Source organism: Petaurus breviceps, unplaced genomic scaffold (assembly GCF_028583685.1).
Source record: "Petaurus breviceps papuanus isolate PSGF00001 unplaced genomic scaffold, PetGlider_PUasm1.0 188, whole genome shotgun sequence".
In the NCBI taxonomy this organism is placed as follows: domain Eukaryota; kingdom Metazoa; phylum Chordata; class Mammalia; order Diprotodontia; family Petauridae; genus Petaurus; species Petaurus breviceps.
The window spans coordinates 34,842,497-34,865,611 of NW_027185804.1; the positions used below are offsets into that span (position 1 = coordinate 34,842,497).

At 44.2% G+C, this 23,115-nt stretch overlaps 1 protein-coding gene across 4 annotated transcripts in view; it reads left to right on the forward strand.

The window, feature by feature from the left end:
- The window catches only part of TSPAN18 (tetraspanin 18), a 292,916-nt gene that overhangs the window by 189,791 nt on the left and 80,010 nt on the right, over positions 1 to 23,115 (forward strand). Inside the window, exon 2 of one of the 4 annotated variants that reach the window (XM_069091471.1) lies at positions 21,400 to 21,519. The exons of the other annotated variants lie outside the window; for them this stretch is intronic. The gene's annotated coding sequence lies outside the window, so the exon portion shown is untranslated. The remainder of the gene's footprint in view (positions 1 to 21,399; positions 21,520 to 23,115) is intronic. 4 annotated transcript variants of the gene reach the window in all.

Consider the following 23,115-nt stretch of genomic DNA (forward strand, 5'->3'; position numbering starts at 1 on the left):
AGAGAGAGACAGAGAGAGAGAGAGAGACAGAGAGAGAGACAGAGAGAGACAGAGAGAGAGAGAGAGAGAGAGACAGAGAGAGAGAGAGACAGAGAGACAGAGGACCAGACCCTATAAGAAAAAATTATCTTGACAGCTGAATGGGGGATAGATTGGAATAGGAAAAGATCTGAGGTAGAGAGACCAGTTAGAAGGCAATAATCCTGAGAAGAGGTGATGAGGGTCTTTACTAGAGTAGTAGCAATGTGAGGGGAGAGAAAGTGATATATATAAGACATGTGAAAGTAGAAATGACAAGATTTGACAATAGATTTGGATATAGGTGTCAAAGAAGACACTGAAGTTGTGGGCCCAGATGACTGTCAGGATGGGGGAATAGAAGAATACAGAAGGGAAAGGTGATGAGTTCTGTTTTGAACATATTGAGTTTGAAATGCCTGCAAGAGGTGTAGTTGAAGGTGTCCAAAAGGCAGTAGGTGATGTGGGACTGCAGCTCAGGAGACAATCTATGGATGGATAAAAACATACTTTGGAGATATTGTAGGTTCTGTTCCAGACCAACACAATAAAGCAAGTCACAGGAATTTTTTGGTTTCCCAGTGCATATAAAAGTTATCTTACACTAGTCTATTAAGTGCGCAATAGTATTATGTCTGAAAAAACAATCTACATACCTTAATTAAAAATACATTATTGAAGAAGATAGGATTCACAAGGGGAAAATGTAAGGTTCCATACTTGGGTTTTTAGAAATAAATTTCACAAAATGGAGGGAGAAGTTAAGCACCAGGTTATCTGAAAAGAACCTTGGGGTTTTAGTGGATTGTAAGCTTAAAAATGAACTGGACAAGCAACAAGTGTTTTTAGAGCACCTTCTCAAAACCAGACATTGCTTTAGGCAGTAGGGATAAGATACATAGAATGGCATAACCTAATGTCCTGGTGTTATAGAGTGACCGAAAAGCTGACATGAGCTTGGGCTACACTAAGGGAGGTCTAATGTGCAGGAGAACGCTCTGATGAGCCAAGGGCACCATAGTCCCTCTGACCCTGGATGGGTCAGACCACATCTGGGGTCCTGTGTTCACTTCTGGGAGCCAGAAAACATTGAGGAGCTGGAAAGTGACTAGAGGACATCAACCAGGATGATAAAGGAACTTGAGTCCATGCCATCTGAGGATTTGTCAGTGGAACTGGGCAGAATCTTATGATGCTATGATCTCTGCCTGCATTTCATGCCCACTGTTCCATCTGCCCTCTAGAATTAGCTCCAGAAAGCATTTTGGTTTAAATTGAGGACCAGAAAATATTTCTAGATCAGGGAGAGTGACTGATTCTTGCCCCATCTTTAATCCCCAGTATTCATAATATGGGCATATAGTTGAATCCGAGGATATCCCATCTCATTTAGGGGGATGATGTCAACATTATCCACCTAATTTCCTAAATGATGTCCAATGTCAGCATGCTTTGGGAAAGTCAATTCCTCGTTTAACTTTGTTAAATAATGCTAATTTGATCTTATTCATATTTTAGTTGAATTTTTCCCAAAAGAATTTGGCTTATTGTGGTTATTGTCAAGAATGGCCACTTGTAAACATTAACATTTATAACACAAATGATTTCTTAAAAATTTCCTTGGATCCTCAGCGTTAGCTCCATCAATTCACTCCGTGACAAAGACCTCTTGGCACCTTGATCATTAATACCTGTAAAATAGGGTTCAAAGTTTTAGGCCTAATTCTTGAATAGAAAATCCTTAATGAGTGTGATTGGTGATTTAACAAAAAAAATAATAATACATTATTGCTAAAAAATGTTAACCATCATCTGAGGCTTGAGTTGACATTGATTGAGTGAGTCATAATCTTTTTGCTGGTGAAGGGTCTTGCCTGGCCATTGATGGTTGCTGATTGATCAGGGTGGTGGTTGCTAAAGATTGGGGTAGCTGTGTCAATTTCTTTTTTTTTCTTTTTTGCTTTTTGGAGGACAATTGGGGTTAAGTGACTTGCCCAAGGTCACATGGCTAGTTTTTGTGTTAAGTGTCTGAGGCCTAATTTGAACTCAGGTCCTTCTGACTCCAGGGCCGGTGTTCTATTCACTGTGCCACCTAGCCGCTCCAACCACCAAGTTCTTAAAATAAGACAACAATGCAGTCTGCTGCATCAATTGACTCTTCTTTTCAATTGAACACTTAGAGGCCATTATAGGGTTATTATAATTTCAATATTGTTGTATCTCATGGAATAGGAAAGCCCAAGGAGAGGGAAAGGAAATGACTGGTTAATGGAGCAGTCAGAGCATACACAATATTTATCAATTGATTTCACTGTCTTATATGGGTGTGGTTCATGGCACCCCCAAAAAATCACAGAGTAGCATCAAAGAACCCTGAAAACATATCAACATAACAGATGATAATAATGAAAAAGTCTGAAATATTGGGAGAATTACCAAAATGTGATGCAGAGACAATGAGGTGAGCAGGTGCTGTTGGAAATATGGTATCCATAGACTTGTTCAATGCTGGGTTGCCACAAATGTTCAATTTGTATTAAATGCAGTATCTAAAGCAAATCACAATAAAACAAGGTATACCTGTGTGTCGATCTGGGGATCACTTCTTGTGATGGTAATCATACTCCTAGGAGTTAATGAGATCACTAAGGGAGATGGCATGGAGGGTGAGGAGAGGAGAGCCAGAGCCTTGGGAGTCTCTCCTTAGTGCGAGTGGCTTCCCTCAGTCACTCGTCTCTAATTTAGCCTGCACAGGTGTTGGCAGGTTGTCTCTCCCATTACACTGAGTTCCTTGAACCTTCCTTTGTATCCTCAGTGCTCAACACAGTGTCTGGCACATAGTAGGTGCTTCATAAGTCCTTGCTGACTCCACTTAACCCATGCTCACTATGTGTAACTTGGATTAAGATTCAGCAAATGAGACTGAGAAGAGCAGTCAGACAAGAGAACCCAGAGAAAACAATGTCACAAAAACAGAGAGGAGAGAGGATGCAGAAAGGAGAAGAGGGTAATCAGCAGTGTCAAATGCTGCCGAGAGGTTAAGAAGGATAAGGATTGGGGAAAGACCATTCGATTTGGCAATTAAGAGAATCGCTGGTGACTTTGGAGGGAGCAGTTTGAGTTGAGTGATGAGACTGGAAGCCAGATTGCCCAGGATAAAGAAGAGAATGAGAGGAGAGGAAGCGAAGGTGGCTGGTGTTGATGGATTTTTGCTGGTCCGTAACCTGTGTGTCTCTTCTGCTCTGTTCCATCAATGCTGAATCGCCCAGACTCCAAGGCCCTGGCACCTGTGTTATACACACAACAAATAGCCTGTATTTTCCCTTCTAGTGCCAATGAATGGGAGCTGGCTGCTGGCTGCCTTGCTTTCCATCATCTCCCTTCCCCCCATCTCTCACCCACCCTAGCTCTCCTGCAAGCAGGCAGTTCAGGCTGGGCAAACAGCAGGGGGTCAGAAACCAAATTAACAGGTAAAAAAAATTTCTCATTTGCTGTTCTTCACATGAGCCCAAGCTGCAAACTCTGCAATTGAAAAGAAGAGGATTGGGGGAGCTGGGATGCGGGTGAGGGAACAACGGTAATGAAAATCATTTGAGGAAAGACGTATGAGGAGTCTCTGATCTATGTGAATGAAAACTTTGGAAGAATTCCACATAAATGCTGCTGTGGGAAGGGAGAGAGAGTAGACTGTGGCGGTGGTGGTGGGGGTTGTCAATGGGAGATTTTCCAACTCCTTCCTGCTGGCCCACTGTCTTTGCTGCTCCCTAGCCTCTCTGCTGCCCTGGGATGTCACAGAGGGGAGCAGTGGTGAGGGGTGTCAGCCTAGGGTTAGTGCAATCTAGGGCCAGGGAATGATCCTTCTTGCTGCTAACTCTGCTGCATGATCTAGGGCAGGTCACATCACACACATACTCCCTGCCCCTACTCCCATTTCAGTTTCCTTCGTAAAATGAGGTTGGATTAGATGGCCTCCAGATTCATCATCCCATGGGGAGGTTATGCTCTTCTGCTGGAAGGAGTTAACCCAGGGGGCAGCAGACCCAGGACTCAATCCCACCTCCACCCCTGAATAGCAGTGATCGTTGTCCAAGGCACTTGCCTAAAACATGGCTTCAAATTCTGCTTTTACTACGTTTAGCCTGGGTGAACTTGAGCAAATCTCGATTCTTCTTTGGCTTCAGTTTCCTCATCTATGAGATAAGGGCATCAAACAAGATGAGCACCAAGGTCCCTTCGAGCTCTAGTGTTCTCTGTTCTAAGTCCCTCCCAGCTCTGACATTCCAAGTTCTAAGGTTCCTTCCAACTCTGACATTCTATGGAAGCTCCCTCCCAGCTCAGACATCCAGTGTTTTGACTCCTAAGGTCTCCTCCCAGCTCTTAACAACCTATGTTCTGAGACACTTCTCATTTCTAACATCCTGAGTTCTCTATTCTAAGACCTTTTACAGCTCTGGCATTCCCATTATAGCTCTGACGTTCACTTCATACACATTTCTAAAATTATATGAACACTTTTCTGGAATGTTCTCATCACCACCATCACTTCAGGTCTAGCATTCTTGGTTCTATATTCCGTGGTCACCCAAAGGAAAGACCATTGGATTTGGAGTCAGCAGACCTGGGTTCAAATCTGGACTTTGTGGCTATGGGCAAATAAATCAGAAGCCATGTCACTAAAGCAAACTGTGTCTTTCATTTATGAGATATGCCAGCAGTCAAATGCCCAGGGAAAATCACTCAGAAAATCCCTCAGCCTCTCTGTGTCTGAGTTTCCTTGTGGGTGGAATGGTGCTACTTATCTCATGGGGCTTTTTGGAGGACAGCTTATTGTAAACTCTGAAGCTAAAGAAATGGTAAGTGTGATTCCAGTCGAACATTCTTCTTTCTAGGGGCCCTTGCAGTTCCTGCAGACATGATGCTTGGCACATAGTAAGTGCTTAGGAAGAGTGTTCTCTCTACTCTATTTTCTCTTCTCTTTCTATCATTTCTATACTTATCTCTATCATTTCTATCTATCTATCTATCTATCCATCTATCTATCTATCTATCCATCTATCTATCTATCTCTTCTCTCTCCTCTCTATATCTCCCTTCTCTCTCTAATCTATAGCTCTCTAGCTTTCTATTATCTATCTACCTATGTCTTTCCTCCTCCTCCTTCTTCCTCTTCCTCTCTATCACTCTCTCCTCTCCCTCTCTCTTTCTACTCTCTCCCCCTCCCTCCCACCTTATACTTCTCTCCCCTCTCTTCTCTCTCTCTCTCTCTCTCTTTCTCTCTCTCTCTCTCTCTCTCTCTCTCTCTCTCTCTCTCTCTCTCTCTCTCTCTCTCTGTCTCTCTCTCTCCCCCCCTCCCTTTCTCTCTCCCTCTCTCCCTCTCTTCTTTCTAGCTCTCCCTCTCTCCCTTCCCCTCTCCCTTTCTCCCTCTCCCACTCTCCCTCCCCTTCTCCTTCCCCCTCTCCCTCTCTCTAATTCCTTCTCTAGAGACAGTATAATATAATAGAAATAATGCTGGTTCTGGAGTCCAAGAACCTTGATTCTTATCTTGTGTCTGATATTCACTGCTTGTGTAATTCAATCTCCCTGGACCTCGGTTTCCTCATCTGTGAAATAAGAGGGTTGGCCTCCCAAGGCCCCTGAGATCTTACAGTTCTAGTTCTGTGATGCTACAGTATTCTGTGAGCAGGGCAAATTTGTCCCAGCTTAAGTTGGTTCAAGTCAGCTTCTCCCTGGAAGCAGCAGGATGATTTCTGAAAGTCCCAGCTAACAGGGGCCCCAGCCCAATTAGTTGGAGATTCTCTTGTTTCCAGTCATCTTCCTCCTTGGGATTAAAAACTCCAACAGCTCCCCTGCTGGCCTCTTCCAGAGCCTGGCAGGGTCAGCTCAGCCTTGTGGCTTTCTCGGGGAATTGGATAGCTCACTGAAGCAATTTTCTGCCTCTGGGTGGAGTGGGGTCTGAAACATTTCCTTTTAAAGCTGGGCCTGCTTGTGTTATAGACGAATGAGGAACAAGCTCATGCCTCAGCCATGGGAGATGTTCCTGGGCCAAGTCAGCCCCAAAGCTACTCCTGTAAATGGGGAGCTAGTATGAGCCCCTTTGCAGGTATGTGTGAGGGGACAGGCAGGGGGAAGGGGGAGGGTTTTATGGCTTTGGAGAGTCCCTTAGGATGCACACATTATGCTCACCTTTGAATATCCCAGAGTGTGCTCAGATCTCATCAACCCTTCATTTGTACTGGTTACCCTGGTGGCCATCCATGTCCACTGCACCAAATCATTGACTCCAACCTACTCATTTTATAGATGGGGAAACTGAGGAACACAGAGTTGAATTGACTTTCCCACAGTCACTTAGGTGGCAAGTAAGTGGAAGAGTTCAAGTTTGAATTCAAGTCTGCTGACTTCAAATCTTGTCCACTTTCCATTGCACTGTGACCTTTCATTTGACAGATAAAGGAACTGATGCACGCAAAGGTGAGATGACCTGTTCATGATAAAGTCACCCAAGTAGTAATGGGATCTGACATCTTGAGCTGGGAAGGACTTTGGAGATCATAATAAATTGTTATGATGATAATAATTAGCTAATTATTATGCGCTAATAGCTAGAATCACTATAGTGTTTTAGGGTTTACAAAGCATTTCATTTGTTCTTGTCTCATTTCTTCATTTTACAGAGGCTTGAAGTCTAGAGAGAGGAAACTGACTTGCCCAAGGTCACATTGAGAGTCCATAGGAAAGCCAAGATTAGAACTCCATAGATTAAACTCCATACCGTACACCTGGATCTTCTCTCATTAGACCAGAATGTTCTCTGTCTGTATGCCTGTATGTGAGCTCATGCACATGTTTAGGGGGAGGGGAGGACAAGCAGAGAAGGGGGAGGGAAGTTTATCTTCTTTGTCCCTTTCACCATATATAGTCTTAGATCTGAGTCCAACAGAGGAAGGCCTCAGCCAGCCCTGAGTGGAAACAAATCCAAAACAAACCCAGGCGTGGCTGCTCTTCTCTTCCCTTGCCCACCTTAAGGAATGCTCTTCCTTTTTACTGAGCACTTGGCAAGCCCCCTCAGTCCACTGGCCACAAAAGTCTTCAGTCTGAAGCTCTGAAATCGTCAGGCTGGCACTGGGCCACAGGACTCCAGTGGATGAAAACACTGAGAGGGGTGAGGGCTTTCTGACATAAAAAGACTTCTCCATGATCCTGGGGGAGCAACCCCCCACATCCCTAAGTCCCTGCAAGATGGGGCTGCCTTCCCCTCAAGAAACCCAGGATTGCCTTGGACATGGCTTCAGTTCCATCTTCTGCAAAAGGTCTTCCCCCCCTGTCCTCTAAGAGGCTGGTGCTATCCCTGTACCACCCTCCCTCCCAAGTTACCATGTATGTTTTGTATATAAATGTATACATTGCATACTTCTGTAGAAATGTGTGCCTATACAATATGTACATTGTATACCTATGTAAGTGTGTACCTTATATATCTAGGTATAAAAATATACCTATAAAATGTATACATTGGACACCTATATATAAATATACCAATATAAAGGTATATACTGTCTATCTATGTATAAAAATCTGCCTATGTAAACATATACATTGTATACCTATGTATAAATATATACCTATGTAAGTGTATACATTGAATACTTATGTATAAATATGGCTATATCCCTTCCACATCACAACTTTCCCCACTGTGGTTTCACTATATCTCAGATTGGCCTAAGAAATTAAATGGGAATTTGGGGGGAGGGGTTGTAGAAGACGCAAATGACAGAAAAAAGTTTAGAAACTCAGAAATGCATAACATATGTATAGCATCATATATTATCAACTTATTTTATCTTTTAATACCATAATAATTCAGACTTCTTCTCTGGTACAAAGGGAGGGCTAAAAAATTTTACATGGGCTTTCCACATTGGAAGGGAGCACCGTGCCCCTAATGCCCAGGATGAGGATACCTGTCTATGCCTATATAATGTATATATTTTATACCTATGTATAAATATGTCTAGATAACATATACATTGGATGCCTGTGTCAGAACATACACCCATGTAAGTGGATGCATTGTCTTTCCCCATTAGAAGCTCCTGAACAGGGAATTGTTTTACTTTTTCTTTGTGTCCCTACGATCTGGTATACCCCAGGGGCTTAATAAGTACTTAGCGTTTGACTGATTGATGGTGTGAGTCACCCTATAAATTCCTGCTGCCTCCTTTACCATCTCACCCGGAGGCTGGCTGACGTTCCCCATGCATCCATCCATCCGTCAAGAATTTCATGAACTACCTCTGTGTTCCTGTCCTGTGCTAGGTAACAGATGTGATACCAGGGTAAAGAAAAAAGGGCGAGAAACACTTTGGGATTTGAATTAGACTAGGGTTTGAATCCCTGCTCCACCATTGTCCCTCTGCATGATTGGGGACAAATAGCTTAACCTGCCTGGCCCTCTCAGTATGCTCTTCTGTAAGCATTTAAGTAAAATGAGAGAGGTTCACCTAGATCACCACCAAGGGTCCTTCCAGCTCTAAACATGGAATGCAATGAACGTTGAGGATGTGGCCCCTACATTCAAGAATCTTACAAACTCCTTGGGAGAAGAGAATCTGTTCATATGAACAAGAAAGAATATACAGCCCAATCCATAATTGAGTGCAAAATGGTCTTGAATGACACCACAGTACATGAGAAGGGAGCTTTATATTATGGATCGATGTCAAAGGGAGGTCGGACTTGAGTGGTCTTTGACAAAGGGACAAATGAAAATAAAAATGATTATATTGGCTGGTATTTATAGAATGCTTTGATGTTGCAGAAACACTTTACAATGATCCCATTTGATTCTCAGAACAACTCTGGATATTATTAACCCAATTTTGCAAATTAGGAAACTGAGGCACAGGGCAGTTAAGTGACCTACTCAGGGTCACACAGCCCATAGGTAACTGAAGCCAGATTTACATTCAGATCTTCCTGGCTCCAGGTCCATCATTCTATGCACGTCATCATCTGGTTGCCTAGAAAGTCAAGTCCTTTGGTATAATTGAAGCAGGGTTGCTGGATGCAAGGGTAATTGGGAGTGTCTGCTGTTTGTCTAGGATCTGCCATGCAGGTGTGTACAGGCATACTTGGCTGACCTATCTATACCTCAGTTTCTTCATCTGTAAAATAGAGATATAGGAATTCCCCTAGTACCTACCTCACAGGGATCTTTTGAGGATCAATCGAGGTTATGAATGCAAAGTATTGTTTGTTTGTTTTTAGCCTTGAAATGCAAAATAAATGTCAGCTTTGGTGTCTCCCTGGAATGGACTTAATTTGAGCAGAGACAATAGTGCCATGGCTTCTTGTCAGGGCATGGCAGAGGAGCAGACTCCACCCCAGTTTAGGGATAATGACAAGTTTGGGAAAGGCTTTTATAAGGCCTTGGGTCCTAGGCAGGGGAATTTCGATTTTATCCTATGGACAGCAGGGAGCCAGTGAAGGCTCTTGAGGAGAGGCAGAATGTGCTGAAAATCATACTTTAGGAGACTGTTTGACTCAGCCAGGTTCAGGATGGATTGTTTTGGGCTTACCCATGGCTCTTCTCCAACTCTCCAACTTTGAGACAACAGGTAGGATTTTGTTCGGGTTAGGCAGGATGGGTGATGACATTTGCTCTTGACCTGCCTACCTCAGCTGGAGTGACCTCTCATCTGGAAAGTGTTTGCACTAGTTTTGGAAAGTGATCATTTTCCACATCATGAGCAGGATCCCACCAGATGTATAAGGTGCTCCCAAGAGGGACCATTGGACATTTTAGAAAGGCCTTTTGTCTTTCAGGCTCCCCAGAAGGGGAATTGATGGAAATGCTGGCCCCTTTCTAGGTTCAGCTCGGCCGGTCTTTCCATGAAATCTCTATTGATTCTTCCTGGCACTCCCTCCTCACCCCTGCATCTACCCCCACCCAAACTGCCTGTGGATAGATCTGTGCCTGTTGCCTATTTTGTATGAATGGATCTGTGCCTGTTCCCTTTCCTTTCCCCTCCTCACCCAATGTAAGCTTCTTAATGCTTTTATTTTTTACTTTGTTTCCCCAGTTGCTGGGGGAAATTGTGTAAAAGGTAATACCTGGGCTGAACTTTGAAGGAAACATGAGAGCCTAAGAAACAGAGGTGATCGAGGAGGTGCATTCAAGTCTTGGGAGCAGCCTCTGTAAAGGTGGGTGGGTGGAGGCTGACTTGTAGGGACAGAGCGTGGAAATGGGAATGATGTAGAGGAAGACTGCAAAGGGAGGCCTAAACTCTGCCACTTAGCATCTGTGTAACCTTGGCCAAGTTACTTCCTCCTTCCAAGCCTCAGTTTCCTCATCTGTACATTGGGGAGACTAAGATTTTCACTGCCTACCTCACATGGCTTTAGCGAGATGATGAATGCAATGTTCCTCATAACAACAGAGCTTAACCTATCATAAGATCATCAGCTTAGGGCTGGGAGGGACTTCTGAGGTCGTCAGATCCCTTCATTTTACAGATGAGGAGACTGAAGTATAGAAAAGGAAGATTATTTGCCCAGTGTCACAAAGCTAGTATGTCTGGGGCAGGATTCAAATTCAGGTCTTGCTAACTCCAAATCTTGTGCTCAATCTACTACTACTACCCTGTCTTTCAATGTGATTCAATTCAATTCAATTCAAAAAGCATTTATTGAGAGGCAGTGAGACCAAGTGGATAGGGAGCCCACTCCTTAAAGTCCCAAAGCCTGGGTTCAGATTCTGCCTCTTGTGTGAGTCTGGGCAAATCACATGACCAGTTCAACTGCCACACAATTCCTTGATGATTTCCTTTCCTTTTGTTCTTCTGTTTTCCTCCTGGCTAGGGGTTGTAGCTTGCTCACACACAGACCTTTGTTGGTTAAAAGCAGAGTTGGGTTGGTAGAGATGTGCATATGGGATCCCTCTCCAATTTTTACAGCCCAGGGAGTATTTCTAAGACCATTTCTCCTGGCACTCAGTCAGTAATCTGACTTTTTCATAAATCTGTGTATAACATAACTAATCTGTATGATAAGAACATATTGTATCCAAAAATGTGTTATGATTCTGAAGAAGAAAATGTTTAGTGAAGACTAGCATATGCCTGGGCTGATTAGGAGGGGGTCTAAAGGACCTTCAAGAAATAGGCTGAGGGTGAAGTCACACATTCTGAGAGAGCCATGAGGAGACATGAAGAATCACAGGATGATCTTTTGGTTCTAAAGTCTTCTTGTCCACATCAGCCCCTCAGAGCTCAGGCCAAAGAGGATATGTCAGACCCAGCTACTCAGGGACTGTCACATGGGCATCTTGGTAGGCAGTACCAGGATAGAAGCCCAGCTTCTAGGTCAAGGCAAAGCCAAGGTGTTCAGCTGTTGGCCATGGTTGAAAGTGAAAAGAAAGTCTAGGAGCCAGCAGGTCAGCAAGGAAACTGAAACCTGCCAGATCTCAGGGGTCAAAGAAGGAAAGCTAGGGATCAAGTGTATAGTTGGAATCAGGAAGAAGAGTTTCTCAGGCATGTACTAGCATCTTGACACTGAACAAGTCTCTTGACCTGTCTGGGCCTTCATTTCTTCATCTGGAAAATGGGGATAATATTCACACCTACCTCTCAAGATTGTCATAAGAACCAAATGAGATAATGTAACTGCAAAATATAAGGCACTTAGCATAGTGCCTGCATATGGTAGATGTTTAATAAATGCTTCTTCCCTTCCCTGACTCTTCAGCTCTGCTGTTGGTCAAGAGAAAGGTGCTGGTAGCACCATCTGGATGTGGGGGGCTGATAGTGACTCTGTAAAATGGATTAGCAGGATTTGTGTTTGTACAAAAACACTCCTAATATTTGTAGTGCTTCCTAAGAAACAGGAGATGTCAGGAGTTCAGAGAAATGTGGGAAGATTTACATGGACTGATGCAAAAAGAAGAGAGCTGAACTAGCTATAGTAATATAAATTAAAAGAACACTGAAATAAGACATCATCATGTGGAAGACTTATAATGGCTGATCTTGGTCTTGGATCAAAGATGAGGAAACAACTTCTCTTTGGTAAGAGGTGAGGGATGAGAGGCATGGAATGTTGCATCCACTCCCTAAATTGGTTGATTTAAATTGGCTCAGCTTGTTTTTTCTCTTGGTTACAAAGGAGGGCTCATTTTTTAAAATCCAGAAATAATTATGATGTAAAAACAACATATATCAATAAAACTTACATATTTTTTAAAGATAGATCATTGTGTTTTGAACAGGAAGGAACCTCAGAATTCATCTAGTCTAAAACCTTTTCTTTCCTCATCTGGAAAATGAGGATAATATTAGCACCCACTTCTTAAGGTTGTTCTAAGAACCAAACGAGATAATATAGCCACAAAATATAAAGCGCTTAGCCTAGTGCCTGGCATATGGTAGAAGGGGACCATAGACCTAAAGCTGTAAGGGCTGTCAGAGGCCATCTAGGGCAATCTTCCCATTTAACAGCTGAGGAAACTGAGGCCAAGATAGGTCAAGGCACTTGTTCAAGGTCACAAAGATAGTAGCAGAGCTGAGGATTTTAATACAGGTCCTTTGACCCTTCAGGGCTGTTTCCAATACACCATACCAACACTGCAACAAGAGAAGTTCCTAAGTTGGGGGAGGAAGTGGGTGTCTTTATTTCTGCTAAGAATGAACATTTCCCCTACAAGGAAACAAGAGGGGTGAAGAAGGAGCCACAAGGCAAATTTATGCATAAAGCACCCAACGGGAGCCTAAACCAATTAGAATTAATATTAGAAGGCCCCTCTGTGGGGTTGGGTGTGGGGAGAAGATGGACCTCAGGGAAATACCTCCTCTGGCTGCTTCCCAGAATCTCCCTTCACCTGGAAAAGTGGGCCCTGGAGATTAATGAGAGGACAGGGGAAAGAGGTTTGGGGTATTTTGTTTTGAAAGAAAGAAAAATTGCCTTCAATTTTACCTGTCCTCTGGAAAGCCTGACTAATTAGCAAACACTTGGCAATAAAATCTTTTGCTTTGGTGTAATTGCAAACTAATTACCTGGTATGGTATGTGTATTAATCGTGTTGATTAATAATGCCCAGGTTATAATTAAGCATCTGCTTGGTAAGCGAGCGAGTCCAGAAGCTCAGACATAGACTTGTGGTGACCCAGGAAGAGAGTTAATTTCCATGTATCTAGTTTTGGGGGAGGTGGGGCAACTTAATGAGCTGACCTGCACAGCAATAAACCAGGACCCTTCATCTGTAGGTTATGTTTCTTCTCTAGCTCAAAAAGTAGTTTTGGCTGATATTCATGTCTTTTTTGCCTTCTCAGTCATCCTTGAAATGGAGACATGTAGAAAGAGTCTGGAGAGCCCTGAAGGATGTGGTTATTGCCACCTGGCAATTATCCTGGGAGGCAATTTGGAATATTGGGTAGACCGAGTGCTAGCCATGAACTCATAGGAACATAGATTATGAGGTAGAAGGAACCTCAGGGTCCATCTGGTCTAACCCTTTCATTTTAAAAAGAGAGAGCCTGAAGTTTACTGACCTACCCAAGGTCACACAGTTAGTAAGTGTCAATGGGGGATTTTAACTCAGAGCCCATGACTCAGCATTCAGTTTAATCTTTACACTGTACCATCCTAGAACATTAGGATGTCTTTAGAACAAAGAAGACAGACAAAAAGTCAACTGTGTCCTATTTCAGAAGTCCTAGCCAATCTTAGTGTTTCCTATACCAGATGCTGCAAGAATCCGGTACCCTGCCCTATGGAGGGTGACTGGACAGGAAGGTTGTTTTTATTTAGAACTTCCCATTCCTTGATCTTGGCCTCTACCTACCCTGTCTCTGACCTTGTCTGTCTGTGAGGATCCAAACATGGTGATTCAGCATAGTCTTGGATTGAGGATGGAAAGGTCCCAATGGATTTGGGCTAATACTCAGCAAGTGAGGACTCAGTGGGCAGCCTGGGTTTGCCTGTGGCTGCTGCTCAGCACTGCTTGTATCCGGACATCTTGATGATGGGGGTCTTCTGGCATTCAATTTTTCAATAATAAGTAAGTACTCATTTCCTTGTCAAAAATAATAATTAAAAAATTAGGATCATAGGATTTAGAATCAGAAAGGATTTCAGGAATCATCTCTAGGTCAAACCTTTCTTTGTACAGATGAGAAAACCAGGGGCTAGAGGAAGGGGAAATGACTTACGTGCCCAGACTCATGTTGTAAGTAAGAGATCTGCACTTAGCTTTACTGATTGCCAGGACAGGGATTGCCCCTCTAGGCTACAGCACTTCGTTTTTATTAGTAGTGGTTGCTGACATTTTAGTAGCCCTTGGCAGGAAAAGGTAGAAAGAAGGATTGAAACTCCTGTGGGAGGATAACCCGTCCTCAGGTGATTTCCCACCCCCAAACTTATTGCTAGCCCAGCCAGGAACTTGCTGGCCCTTCCCTGGACTCCCTCAGCACCTACTGAATGAGCCTGCTCTGGCTACCCTCCTTCCACAAGCTCTGGACTTCTGGACTTACAAGTTGGCCCCTGTGGCCCAAGGTCAGATGGTGCCCAAGCCTCCCTCCTGTTACCTTCTCTGGAAGCTGTCAGTGCTGATGGAGCCAAAGTGGGTGTCTGACTCTGGCGGCAGATGTGGGAGCCCATTAGATCCTGCCCAGGTCTCTGTTTGTCACCAGGGGTTTGGTTCTTTTCCTTCTGTGGGTTTCTTTTGCTTTTGTCTTTCCTTTCCTTCTCTCTTCCTTTCCTCTCCTTCCCCCTACTCCTCTTCCTCCCCTGCCCTCTTCCTTCTTCCTCCTCTTCCCTCTTTTCTGACTTCTCACCATCCTCCTCCTCCTCTTCTTCCCCAATGCTCTACCTCTTCCCCTCCCCTTCTCCTTTCCCTCCTCCCCCTTTCTTTCCCCCTCTTTTCCCTCCCCCTCCTCTTTCTCCTCTTTCTCCTTCTCCCTCCTCCTTCCCCTCCTCTTTCCCCTCTTCTCCTTGCTCCTCCTTCCCTTCCTCCTCCTCCTCCCTCTCCTCCTCTTTCTCCTTCCCTTCCCTCTCTCTTCATTATGAATGCAGCCCAAAGTCAACTTCTTGGCTACACTTCATATACTAAGGGCTGGTTTATTGGGAGTTTGATTTCTTTTTTTTCTTTTGCCACTTAATCAATGGCATTTCTTTTTTTATATAAGCAATTGGGGTTAAGTAACTTGCTCAAGGTTACACTGCCAGTTATTTCTGGGTGTGGTGCTCAGTATCTGAGCCCAGATTTGATCCAGGTCATCCAGACACTGGAGCCGGTGCTCCTACTTGCTGAGCCACCTGGCCACCCCCACTTTTTTTTGTTTGTTTTTTTTTCAATGGCATTTCTTATAGAAGAAAATCTGCCTTTGGCTTTGGTTTGACTTGTATTTGTGAAACTCTACTCTTACCCTTATAACATAATAAGAATAATGAAGATATAATAATATCACATATTACTCTGGCATGCCAATCACAAGACCTCTGTGTGGTGTGTAGTGTAACTATATGATCTTTGTTATAGCCAGTAGGAAACTGAGGCTCAGAGTGGGGCTTTCTTGACTCTAAGTCCAGGATGCAGAGTGGGAGCCCCTGTGGGAACATGAGGGTCAGAAAGTTGAGGAAAGAGATGGTCTACAGGTCCTGGCTTCACTGGGGCTCCAGGTATCTGTAATGAAATAGAACCAGAAGTGGTATTCGAGGCTACGAGTGTGAATCCCAACTTTGCTACTTAATGTTTATGTGACCTGGAGCCTTCCTTTCCTTTCACTGGAATTTAGTCAGTAAATAAGATAGTCTAGGAGATAGCCAAGATCCCCAACAGTCTATGTTCTAGGAGGCTTCTAACTCCAAACATTCTCTATTCCAAGGTCTCTTTCAGCTATGTGATTCAAGCTGCAATGTTCTGAGTTCCCTTCCGACTTCAACATTCTCTGTTCTAAAGTCTCTTCCAGCCCTAACATTCGGAGTCTTAATATCCTGTGTTCCACAGTCTCTTCCAGCTCCCATTTTGTATTCTGCAGTCCCCTCAGCTCTGAAATGGTGGGTTCTAAGATACTTCTGAGTTGCAGCATTCTGCATTCTAAGGTTCCTTCTAGATTTGATAGTCTGTGTCCCAAAGTCCTTCCAATTTTGATCATCTATCTTCTAAGGTGCCTTTCTCTTCTGTAATTGTTTAAATCTAAAACAGAGCCTCCTGGGAGCTGGCATGGGAGTCTTGGACTCTATAGGCAATCAGTCAAGCATCTCTTAAATGTCTACTATGTGCCAGACACTGTGCTAAGTCCTAGGGATAAAATATCAAAAGTGAAATAGTCCTTGCCATTAAGAAACTTGAATTCTAACTGTATGTAGATAAGAATATACAAGAAACATACAAAGTGGATGCACAGTAGCTTAACAAGGGAAGGAAGACATTGGCATTTGGGGGGTGGGAGTAGAGAGTCTGGGAAAGACCATGTATAGAAGCAGGCATTTTAGCCTAATCTTGAAGGAAGCCAGTGACACTCACTGGGATAAGAGATGAGGTATTTTTGTTGTAGGAACAGTTTGGGAAGGGCTTTCACAATGTGGGGAAGGGGCAGAGAGATGCTATGGCCTTCTGTCTTCCCTCTAGAGGAGTTGGATCTAGAGCCCAGGTCTCCTAAAAACCAGCCCAATGTCCTTTAGTGTCCGCTGTGCTGGTTTTCCATTATTGATTCAGCAATGAATTCTTAGCTGTCCTAAGAGTTTATGGCTATGCTAGACATAAGGAAGAGGCGCTCTGTGACTGTTGAACATCATATAAATATGAGATCTTTTTCTCATGAATCTCTAATAAGGAAGAGAAGAGATTCTAGATAGGATGGCAGTCCTACAGGAAAGATTTGTGCTTCCTTTTAGGGAATGGGGACAGGTGTTAGCTAGGACACCTCTGAATTCCAACTTGCAGGTCCCTCATCCTTCTCCCTGGTAAGGCCTGGGCTGCTACTAACCTGGCATTAAAGTTTCTCTGTTTATGGAGCTCGCCTTTGTCCAGTCAGGCAATCCTGAGCAGTGCAGAGTTCCTCAAACACTAATTTGGAGGTAGAGGAGCTAATTCAAAGCCTGTCTCTCTTACTTAGCACTTACAAAAATGGTACTTACCACCGTCTATAATAGCAGGTGCTTAATACATGGTAATTGATTGACTGATAAGGTTGGGCTAGATTTTTAAAAAGGCAACTTTTTATAATACCCTAAGGTTTAAAAAGTCTTTCCACAAAATCCCTGTGATAGAGATAGTGCAAGTATCATTAATCCCATTTTACAGGTAAGAAAACTGCCCCCTCAGAGTTCTGAGGTGACCGAACAATGGTTGTGCAGTTACCAAGTGCCAGAGATAAGTTTTAAATCCAAATTCTTTCTGATTCATCCATTCTCTCCATTATACCACACTGCCAATTTCAGGGCTCTCTGAGATCTCTTCCAGCACTAAATTCCTTGGCCTTCCAATGTGGCATGAGGGGTGTACATAGCCAGTCACAAAAATCCGAATTCAAGTTTCCCCTCTGACTCATATTAGACTGTATGACCCTGGGCAAGTCCCTCATCTTCTCAATGTCCAAAGCAACTAAAACTGTAATAGCTACTAGCATTTATATAGGGGTTTAAAGTTTGCAAAACACCTTATGTAGATTATCTCAGTTGATGCTCACAACAAGCCTGGCAAGTAGATGTGGTGACTATCCTCATTTTACAAATGAAAAAAAAAATCAAAACAGAAGCAGATGGAGGTTAAGTGACTTGCCCAGGGTCACACAACTCATGTGTCTGAAGCAGCATTTGAACTCAGGTCTCCCTAGCTCCAAATGCAGCACTCTGTTTACTGTGGGACCTTGCAAGGGCCAGTCTGGACTGGGAGAAGATTATCCTCACTGAGAGGTGTCCACAGCTATGACATGATAGAATTGGTCCAACCCAGCCATGCCCCATCCCACACAGAAAAACCTGGGGGGAGGAAAGTGGTAGTGCTTGGTTAGGATCAAGAAAAGCTGGCTTTCAGCCTCAGCTCTGATACTTCCGAGCTGTGTGACTCCTAGTAAGTTACTTAACTTTAACTGATCCCCAGTTTCCTCCTCTATAAAATGGGGAAAGTAATCCTCATGCTGCTTACCACAGGGGATTATGGTGAGAAAACACTTTGTCCAGTTACATCTCTCCAGGAATAGAAGTTATTTTTCTTAGCCAGATCTTTTCTTCATCCAGGCTTTAGCTGAAGCGCCTAAGGTATTTTTTGAAGGGAGGTGGTTTAAAGGCCTGTGCCTTCCCAGTATGGATACATCTACAAGATCTCCTCTACTTCCCCGCTCTCTCAGTGACTGGGGGGGGGGTGACTTCTTGAGCCCGTTCCGAGCCAAAAGGAATAATGAAATGAAAGAGTGCCAAGGAAAACACGGCAGAATGTCAGGGGACAATTCCCTGGTAGAGAAATCTCCCAGGTAATAGAGCAGGGGTTGGAGCTGAGGTTGAGGAGGATATTTCTTCTGATAGTGCCCAGATTGGGCTGTGGTTCCCACAGGGTACCCAGACTGAGGCTTGACTTGAGCCATGCCTAGCTCATTGGGTCCGGGTTCTCGGGTCATGACATCGGAATGTTTCTCATCACAACTGTCCTGTTTCTTGGTAGAACCTCCATCTTCCCTTTCCCCTTTAGGAAGAGAAATGTCCCTGTTGGGACAGACAGTCTAACAGGTGCCCATGAAATCCTGCCTGCTTTGAATTTCTGTGACAGAAGATTCATTCAGCATTTATTAAGCCCCTCTCGTGTGTAGGGCACTGTGTTAGGTGCCAGGGATACAAAACAAAACCCTCCCAGCCTGTGAGGACTTTACACTCTATAAGGGATATACACAGGCAGTTAAATACAAAATATTTCCAAAGTAATATTGGGGTGGTTGGACAGAACAGATAGAAGGTTGGCTTCTATTATGGTCAGGAAGGATGGAGTTCAACCTGCCTCTGATATAGATGGACTGGGTGACCTTGGGCAAATCACTTTACCTCCTCAGTATCCCGAGCAGCTGTCTAAGATGCTAAGTTTCTGAGAAGATGCCCACCTGTGATGAGAGAATAAAGTCTTCCCCAGGAGCCCTGTATGCTTACAAAAAGCCAGGCCCAGCCAAAAACCTCTTTATATTGAGGGGGGAGACAGGCTCTGAACACAGGGGGCACAGGAAAAGTGGGACCTGAAGTAAACCTTGAAGGAAGGCAGGGATTCTAAGAGGCAAAGGTGAGGAGGGTGGACATTCCTGGCATGAGAGACAACTTACGCTCAGTAACAAAAGCCACAGATGGAATATCATTCATGGGAAAAAGCAAGGAATAGAAGAACATAACAGGTCCAGACTAGAGCAGTGTGGTATCTGGAAGAACTGGAGCCTCAAGTCGGGGATGCTATTGGAATCCCAGCTGCCATAGTCACCATCATGGGATTTAAGACCAGCAAATCACATAGTTCAACTCTCTTCATTTCACAGGTGGGGAAACTGAGTCCCAGAGAACAAAATTGATTTGCCCATTGCAATAGAATAGACAGCAGAGACAGGATTCTGACTCCAGTGATTTACCCATTCAACTTTCTGTCTGCTATACTAAGACACTGATGTGAGGCAGTGGGATGGAGTGGAAAGTCAGGGCATCTGGGTTCAAATCCTGATTCTGCCACTTTTTAGCTATGTGACCTTGGGTAAGCAGCTGCCCCTCTCTGGCCCTCAATTTCCTGCCCTGCAAAACTGTAAAATGAAAGGGTGATACTAAGCAAAGCCCCTCTTGAGGGCCTAAGCCCAATGCTTCTGTGATCCGTCAAGTGAAGCAATGAATGCCAAAGAGGGGGAGGGAGAGGGAGGGACACACACACAAAGAGTAATCACAGGAAGAGAGGAAAATGAGAAAGAGAGACAGACAGAGGGACAGATGCAGAGAGAGAGAGACAGAGAGACAGAGACAGAGAGACAGAGAGAGAGAGAGAGAGAGAGAGAGAGAGAGAGAGAGAGAGAGAGAGAGAGAGAGAGAGAGAGGGAGGGAGGGAGGGAGAAGGAGAGGGAGAGAGGGAGAGGGAGAGAGAGAGAGGGAGGAAAGAGAGAGGGAGGAGAGAAAAAGAGAGAGGAGAGAGACAGAGAGAAAAATTGGGAGAGAGAGGGAGGGAGGAGAGAGAGAGAGAAAAGGAGGGAGGAAGACAGAGAGGGAGAGAGCAGAGAGAGCACTAGCATGGGAAGATGTGACAGCTGTAAGTCACGGTGGTGTTAACACAGTCTTAGCTTTTATTACTTAACTCCCTCACTCATTTATTTATTTATTTATTTATTTTGCTCTTTGGGAGAAAAAGCCTGAAATCACACTTCTCAGGGGGATGAGCTGTGAGCTGGAAGAGATACTTCCCCCAATCTGCCCGACAGGATCCTCATCCCATGCCGTCTGGCGTGACATTAGCGCCCGCCAGCTTGGGCATGCTAATCACATTTGCATTTTGCTGGCTAGTGGACAAGTACTTCCCTGGCTGATGCTGGCTCCTTCCCTGCAGGGATCAGAGCCCAGGAGGGAGAAGTGGGGAGACAAGGGAGGAGGAGGGGCCTCAGGCACCCCTGAGCCAGTCCTTGCCCAGCCTCTTGGAGGGTATGGATGGATCAGCTAGTCAGTGGGGAGCTGGCATTTTTGTCTCTTTTTGACATCAGGGGTGTCTAACACTATAGCATTGGTTTAGTTGCTGGGTCAGGCACAGCTTCCCCTGCCTCCCCATACCCAAGATATGATATCAAGCATAGAAGGGAAAGGAGAAGAGGAGAGACTGAATTGGGTTGAGAACCAGAATGTGGAGAGAAATGGGGCAGCTGAGGTGGGTGGTGGGTGGCAGAGAACCAATGAAATGAGCAGGATTCTGAGACTCACCAAATATTTAAATTCCAGAATCTGAGTTAGAATCCTGAACCTGACTGAGTGACCCCACTACACAACACCTGAGTAGTTGTTGGCCATCTAGCTCTGCTTGAATACCTTGAATGATGGTGAACTCACTCCCATGAGAGGCAACCCATCCCACCTGGAGATAATGCTCCAATTGTTAGAAGGTTTTCCTTTACCTCAAACCAGGGCTTCTGGTTCTTCTCTCTGGGGCCAAGCAGAACATGGCTGGATTCTTCAGGCGATGACCTCTCCGATATTTACAGCCATGATGCTCTCCACAGTGTTCCCTTGTCTTTATGCTCCATATCACAAATGATCATAGTTTAGCACAGATTTCAGATCAATGGAAAAGATTGGGAAACACCTGGGTTTGGGTTGGGGGAGCCACATCGGAAGTCCTATTGACAATCTAGAGGAAGGGTCATTGTTGGCTTTGCTTGTGCCCAACAGGTGAACTTGCTTTGGGTGGCCTGGGAACTTGCATAGTCAGAGGTCCTGATTGATAGCCCCTGAACTGAACTTCTGGGAAAGCACTGAACGTCTGCTTGGAGTCCATCATTGGCTGTGGAGGTAAGGAAGGGCCTCGACCTGACTCTGTGTGATTTGACATAGTAAAAGTGCTGGAGTTTGGCCCAGAGGTCATATGCCAGATCTCCAAATCTGGCACTCTTCCACAGTGACGCTCTACACTGAGAGCTAATGTACATGCCACAAAAGTGATTTTTCACTTTACAAAAAGTATCCCATTGCATTACATTAAAAAAAAATGTTCTTTTTCTTCTATCACTATCACTACTTAGAGACTACCACCTATCCTTATTGAATCCTCTTTTGCACAAGAAAGTACAGATCTGTAAAATAATTTAATGCAGTTATGCCTTGTTCTGTACCTGTAAGGCCACTGCCTCTCTGCCGAAAGAGGGGGAACATTCTCCCCATCAGGTCACTGAAGTCGTGGTCGAAGACGATTGTTCTTTCAGGGTCGTTTTCCTTTATTTTATTGTGGTTATGCATGAACTGTCCTCCTGGTTTTGCTGACATGGTTCTGCATCAGTTCATAGAAATCTTTCCAAGTTTCTCAGAATTGTTTTGCAATGCACTGCTTTGGATTGCTTTAAATAGGGTGTTGATGTTACTCAGTTGTTGCAGTTTCACCTGACTCTTTGTGAACCCATTTGGGATTTTCTTGGACAGAGATACCGGAGGGGTTTGCTATTTCCTTCTCAAGCTCATTTTACAGATGAGGAAATTGAGGCCAACAGGGTGAAGTGACTTACCTAGGGTCACACAGCTAGTAAATGTCTAAGGCTAGATTTGAACTCATGAAGATGAATCTTCCTGACTCCAGGCCCAGCACTCTACCCACTGTGCCTCCTAGCTGCCTAGATCGTGTATGTCTTTGAAGTAGGATTAATTTCCAAAAAATAAATGTTACCTTTTAAAAATACATAGTGTCTGTTGTGCTAAGGACATTGATGCCATGATACTGCCAGTTGTGATCATATAAATAATGTGAGACTGTCCTGCTGTGGGACTCTCCCTCTTGCCCTTTAGGGAAACAAAATGTTGAATGGGTTCTAGCCATTGGATCCCTCAGTATTTTGAGGACTGAGGGTAATTTTCTAACAGGATCAGAGATTTAGAGGTAGAAGGCACCTTAGAGACCATCTGGTCCAACTTCCTCGCATTTCAAATAAGGAAACTGAGGCACAAAGAAGACGATTTGGCCAAGATCACACAGGTAGTAAGTGGCAGAATCAAGACTTGAACCCAGGTCCCCCAAGTTTAATGCTTGGTGCCCTGTGGTATGAAGGCCCATTACAGGACTAAACACAGCTCTCCAAGGCTCATTGCCCAAATCTCCCAAATGCTCTGCAGGGAGGAGGAGCCAGCTGGTGTAGAGGAAAAAAAAAAAATTTGAACCGGAGTAAGGTGCCTTGGGCTTAAATCCTGTCTTTCCTACTTACTGCTTCTGGGACCTTCTGCAAGTTGCTTTATCTTTCTGAGACTCAGTCTCCCCATCTATTAAATGAGAGAATTGGGGTTACTCAGGCTGCCTTGAGCCCCCTAATCCTGTGATGCTGGGATCCGATTTTGGCTATTTACTGTGTGACTTTACTCAAGCCAATTAAGCATTCTGAATCTTTGGTTCTTTCTTTTGTCAAT